Source organism: Octopus bimaculoides, chromosome 13 (genome assembly GCF_046866305.1).
Source record: "Octopus bimaculoides isolate indiv1 chromosome 13, ASM4686630v1, whole genome shotgun sequence".
Classification (NCBI taxonomy): Eukaryota; Metazoa; Mollusca; class Cephalopoda; order Octopoda; family Octopodidae; genus Octopus; species Octopus bimaculoides.
The window spans coordinates 38,130,596-38,137,630 of record NC_142940.1 but is presented as its reverse complement, the minus strand read 5'-3'; the positions used below and the strand labels follow the sequence as shown (position 1 = coordinate 38,137,630).

The window sequence follows — 7,035 nt, the reverse complement described above, 5'->3', positions numbered from 1 at the left end:
TACCGATTTGACGTGTGCCGTGTCTCAGGTGGTGTGCATATTGATCATTTTTGAAATCGTTCATGGAATCCACATAACTTTCAATTTTTCATACAAATCTTATGTTGCTCAACATTAGGCCTGTTTAATTTCATTTTCTTTGACTAGGTAGTTTCTGTGATATTTACATCTCAAATGATATCAAATTTTTTGAAACATCCTGCATATATATATATATATATATATATATATATATATGCATAACTCTGTCATCCCATATATATTTGAGTGTGTGTTGTGACAGATGGATGGATAGACAGACAGACAAATCGATAGATAGATAGATAGGTGCAGGCGTGGCTGTGTGGTAAGAAGCTCGCTTCCCATCCACATGATTCAGTGTTCAGTCCCACTGCATGGCACCTTGGGCCGACCAAAGCCTTGTGAGTGGATTTGGTAGCCTGAAACTGAAAGAAGCCTGTCGTATATATACTCATATATATGTATATATTCATGTGTGTGTTTGTCTCGCCGTCATCACTTGATAACCAATGATGATAGGTTTCTGTCCCCATAACTTAGCGGTTCGGCAAAAGATTACGATAGAATAAGTACTCAGCTTACAAAGAATAAGTCCTGGGGTCGATTTCTTAGACAACTACCATTTAAGGCGGTGCTCCAGCATGGCCGCAGTCAAATGACTGAAAAAAGTAAAAGAATAAAAGAATATATATATATATATTTTTTTTTTTTTCTAACAAAACTGTCCGATGAACGGGAACGTGAAACTCAGAGTAACGGTTTTTTTGTTATATTTCTGCTGCTTTTAAATAAAGTATATATATATATATATATATATATATATATATATATATATATATATATACACTATATACACACATACATATATACATACTAAATACATATCTACATACGAACACATGTTCACATACGTGTTTGTATATATGTATATATATATATATATATATATATATATATATATATATATATATATATATATATATATATATATATATATATATATATATATACACACACACACACTCACATAAATACACGCACGCTTGCGCGTGATCGGGTGCACTCGTGTAATTAAATATGATACCAGGTTTTGTAATTATTCGTGTGTGTGTATGTATGTGTGTGAGAGAGAAAGAGAGAGAGAGAGCGAGAAAGAGTGAAAGAAAGAGAGAGAGAGAGGGAGAGAGGGAGAGAGAGAGACAGACAGACAGACAGACAGACAGAGAGAAAGAGAGACAGAGACTCCGTGTGTGTATGTCTGTATGAATACAATGTTGGTATTGAAAAGACGATCGTGTTCCAGTTTTATCTTTCTTATCAACGTTTGCCTTTTCATGTTATCATATGCGATCTTCACATTTTACTAAGAACAATAAATATACACCTTGATGTACCCCTATCGCCTATAATTTTCAGTATGCACTGGGTACATTTTTATGTCACAACCACTATATATCTATCTATGTCTCTCTCGCTCTCTCTTCTCTCTCTCTCTCTCTCTCTCTCTCTCTCTCTCTCTCTCTCTCTCTCTCTCTCTCTCTCTCTCTCTCTCTCTATCTATCTATCCATCCACTTCTCTCTCTATATATAAATATATATATATATATATGTACGTATGTATATATATATATATATATATATATGTACATACATCCATATATATATATATATATATATATATATATATATATATATATATGTATATATATATATATATATAAATATATATATGCGTATGTATATATGTATGTACATACATATAGATAGATAAATAGATAGATAGATAGACAGACAGACAGACAGACGGACGGACAGACAGACAGACAGACAGACAGACAGAGGGATAGATACATTTCTTTTATTAGTCACACAGGGCTCAACAAAGATGGGACAAATACAATGTAGAGCTTTTCTTTTTGGGAGGGGGAAGGAGAAAAAAATAGGGGTGTGTCGATCAAAAGGGATCGTAGGAAGGGAAAAAGGGGGGAGTTCGATCAAAAGGGGTCGAGAGAAAAGAAAGAGGGATAGATAGATAGATAGATAGATAGATAGATAGATAGATGCATATATATGGTACATATATATATATATACGCATATATGTTAAGATTAAAATTATATTTGAGTATAAAACTTGCAATTTCTTTGGCGTATTAAAATAAGGCTTTAGGGTGTGATTTTATATCTTTTAGAACCCAGGCTTCTTTGTCTGCTCTTTCTTTTTCATGGTAGCATTTCTGATTTTTCTCAATCTCCAGCGGTGTCGTTTTCAGACGGGATTTTTTGCTGCCATTGAATTCTCTGTTCAGACGTTTTGCAATCGTTGTACGCGTCATGTAAGAAATTTCTTCGCCCAGAGAATTCTGTTTTTATGTACAATGTCCTTACACTCTGGGACAAACTTCAAGCTTGTGGTTTGCATTACGGACAGGATGTTTTTGAGTTTCATGTTGATGTCAGATGTGGAGAGACATTGAGGTCAATCTTGTTGGACGATCTCTTTCTCAATCGATTTCCAGTCCGCTTTATGGAAGTTCAGAATGAGCAGATATTGGCTACTTCTCATAGGCTGCATGTCTGCGGATTCCTTTCATCCATACATGGTATACACACACACACACACACATATGTATGTATGCACGATTGCATGAATGCTTATATTATACTTATAGATAGATATATAGATAGATAGATAGATAGCTAGATAAATAGATAGATACATACATACATACATACATACACACATACATACAGACAGACAGACAGACAGACAGACAAACAGACATCGTACACACGTACGTACGTATGTATGTATGTATGTACGTACGTACGTACGTATGTATGCATGTATGTATGTATGTATGTGTATCTGTGTCTACATGTGTATATATGATAGATAGATAGATAGATAGATAGATAGATAGATAGATAGATAGATAGATAGATGCATACATATGTATGTATGTATGTATGTATGCATGTGTATCTGTGTCTACATGTGTATATATCTAAATGTAGCTCTGAGGATATTTCGTAGCCATGAAAAGAAGATAAATCACTTTGTTTAAAAATTAAATATAAGTAAGATAAAAATATGCTAAAATATACTACGAGCCTCAGAGATGCCCCCAAATCCTGCTTCATTTGAGGAATTCTGAAGTGAGAAACAAAAATATCCCAAGACTTTCGTTGTTAAATCCGTCAGAACTACAGTTATTTCTTTCAATTAGAGACGTTAGAATTATGAAAAACGAGGAATTTGGGAATCTCGAGTGTGTGTACGTGTATGTGTATGTGTGTATATATATATATTTTTTTTTTCGTGCGCACTTTTGTACGTAGGCGCGCGCGTGTGTGTGTGTGTGTGTGTGTGTGTGTGTGTGCAAGTGTGTGAGTGTATGGTGAGTGTATAACAGAGTTAGTGAGGATTATATGTGTGTGGTGTAAATAGGATTCTTTCTTATGATTCTTTATTTTAAACGGTTTCCATCCATTCTCCAGTGGTAGTTTCCGGTTGATGTGTTCTATCAGCTCACCATTAGAATATCTCGACTATTAATCTACACTTGTCCCTGGGTAACGAATGGTAATATTACGAACAACATACATACATATATATGTGCATGTGTATATGTATATTATGTATGTTTATATATATATATATGCATACATATATATATACACATATATTAATGTGTATATATATATATATGTATACACACACGCATACATATGTACATATACACACACATACACACACACTCATATATGTATATATATATATACACATACACATACATGACAAACATACACATGAATATGTACGCAGTCATCTCTCTCTCACACACTCCTTTCTCTCTCTCTCTCACTCTGTGTATACATACATACATACATACATACATACATACATACATATATACATAGAAAAATATACTGTTGTTGATGTTGAAATTCCAATGAAGGAGCCTTGGATATAGGCTAGAAACCGGCTCTTTCTCTATTGGCAAGAAATCTTGAAATAAAACTGTATAATGATATACATACATGTATATGTATGTATTTATGTATGTGTATGTATGTGTGTATGTACGTACGTATGTTTGTATGCATTATGTATGTATGTATGTATTTATGTATGTATGTATGTATGTATGTATGTATGTATGTAATATAAATTTCATCCTGGTGTTGACCCTAAAGTTAACGTTATTAAGCTCATCCAGGGTTCAGGCTATCAATATGAATTCAAATCGAAGATCGATTGTTTTAAAGATCATATATCTGAAAATCCTTAAATATTCGCAGAGTTTAATTATTCACAAAGCGATTGGGTCGAACAAACCCTTTTATTGTCTAAATGTACAATTTTTTTCATTGACATTCGATCTCAAGTGAATTCCTATATTATATAATAATATATGCAACAACAGCTTCTCGCGGTAATTTGGAAATTGATACAATCAAACGTCGACTCTTCAGTGTCATGTATAAAATCTTTAAGGCATAGTGCATAAATTATATAATAATATAGCAACCCACTTGAAGTCGAACACTGATGAGACGCTTGTAATTTTATGTAATAAGACGACTTGTTCACTTCTTTCTCTTTGTGTATAATTATTTATATACTTATATATATACATGTGTGTGTGTGAGTTTACTGCTCACTTTCTGTACACTCCTCCGTACCATTTTCTTCACTTATCTCTCCACCTTAGTGCCTTTCAAACATATCCCCTGTCTCTTACTTCTTACACATATTCCTACCTTACATTCTTATCTCTTCCTTCTATCCCTCCCCTATTCCTTTTGACCAATACCTTTCTTCTTCTAACATACATATCTATTCTCTTCGCTCTATCTATTAGGTTGTCAGGTAAGTTCTTGCGGTTTTTAACCTTTAAATTCAGATGCACATATCTCGGCTCAAACAAGACTTTATCAATCGAAATAAACAACATCAAAATCAACACACTTTTGCCAAAGCGAAATAAGTTTATTTATGTCAGTAGCGTAAAAATCCTGCGTTTTGGCATCGTCTTGGTTTTGAGAGCATTTCTCACGCAGGAAGTTATCGAGATGCTTAAAAAAGTGGTAGTCGGTAGGCGGATGAGGCAGAGTTTCGTAGCCCAATTCGTTCAACTTCTGCAGGGTCAGTTGTGCGACGTGCGGCCGAGCTTTGTCGTGGAGAAGAATTGGTCCTTTTCTATTGACCAATGCTGGCTGTTGTTGTCGAAGTTTCTTATGCATTTCATCCATTTGCTGACAGTACTGGTTTCGCCTGGATCCAAAACGCTGTGATGGATGAGACCGGCCGCAGACCACCAAACAGTCACCATGACCTTCTTTTGGTACAGCTTTGGCTTCGAGAAGTGCCATGGAGCTTTGTCGGCGCCCAACCACTGAGCTGAGCGTCGCCGGTTGTCGTAAAGAATCCACTTTTCATTACAAGTCACAATCCGTTCGCACGCGCACCTTCGTTTTGGGATCACCACTTCTTTATTATCTCCCCTTCTTCCTAGCTCTCCTTTGTGACTCCTTTGTCCGGCATTCACCGTGATAGATTGCTAGCTACTACACATTCTTTATTTTCTCTCCCTGTTTCTTTCCTTGTTTCTTTCTGTGTTCCTTTCTGTGGGAGAGCGTAGGCTCGAAACGTTAAAGACTTTTTCACTTCCCGAGCCTTAAACTAATACATCTGTTTGTTGTCTACACCACCTGTCTTCGTCTTTTTTTTTGTGAATTCCCTTTTACGTATGTATGTATGTATGTATGTATGTATGTATGTGCGTGTATATGTTTGTGTGTCAGTGTTTGCCGGCCAACATCGCTTGACGACCGAAGCTGGTTCTGCCAAAGTAACCGATAGAATAAGTACTAGGCTTACAAAGTATAAGTCCTGGGGTCGATTTGCTTGACTAAAGGCGGTGCTCCAACATGGCTGCAGTCAAATGATTGAAACAAATAAAAGAATAAAAGAATATATGTAAGTATGTATGCATATATGTATATATATATATGCATACACACACACACACACACACACACACACACACACTCACACACACACACACACACACACACATATATATATATATATATATATATATATATATATATATATACGCAAATGTCGAACAATGCATTGGTAGATAAAATTTCTTTATTTGTGTATTAAGGCTACCATTGGTTTCATGTTAAAAAGATATCTTAATATCTTAAGAATTTTTTAAGCCGATTACATGAAGGAATGGCTTTCATCTCCATTTTAAATGTTCCAGTAGTTCGGTTGATACTGAGCAGCCTTGGAGTGTTTAGTTGAACAAATGCACTCCAATAAATATTTAAGCCTGATTTGCATTCTATAGGTTTTTTATCGAACCGAATAACAGTCGCAAATATTTTTACTGCTCCCTAATTTTATGATTATACGAAACTGCACCAATACATAAACACATTCTTAGCTACATATATATGTGTTCATGTACATACAACAGGCATTCACAGACTTATATATAGGCATACATTTACACGCTCAAGCATACATGTATGTATGTATGTATGTATGTATATATATATATATATATATAGAGAGAGAGAGAGAAAGAGAAAGGCATATCAACATACTTTCGTATTTATACGCACGCATATACGTGTTCATGCACAGACACACGCATCTACATACACAGATCCACAGTTGCACATACGTACGCACATGTATTCACCTATCATATATATACACACATGCATAAATATGAATATATACACCTACGTATCTATTCACACAAGCACTGATGTAAACATATATATATATATCTATATATATAGGTGTATATACAAGTATATATGTATATGTGCAATTTATGTATCTATGTTTTATGTGTATATAGATAGATGGATAGATAGATAGATAGATAGATAGATAGATAGATAGATAGATAGATAGACAGATAGATATACGTATGTGTGTGGGTGGGTGTATGTATGTATGTATATTATATATATATATATATAT

General features: G+C 34.5%; 1 pseudogene; it reads left to right on the top strand.

Moving 5' to 3' along the window:
• The window catches only part of LOC149132882 (uncharacterized), a 715-nt pseudogene extending 661 nt beyond the window's left edge, over positions 1-54 (top strand).
• Positions 55-7,035: the final 6,981 nt, after the last annotated feature.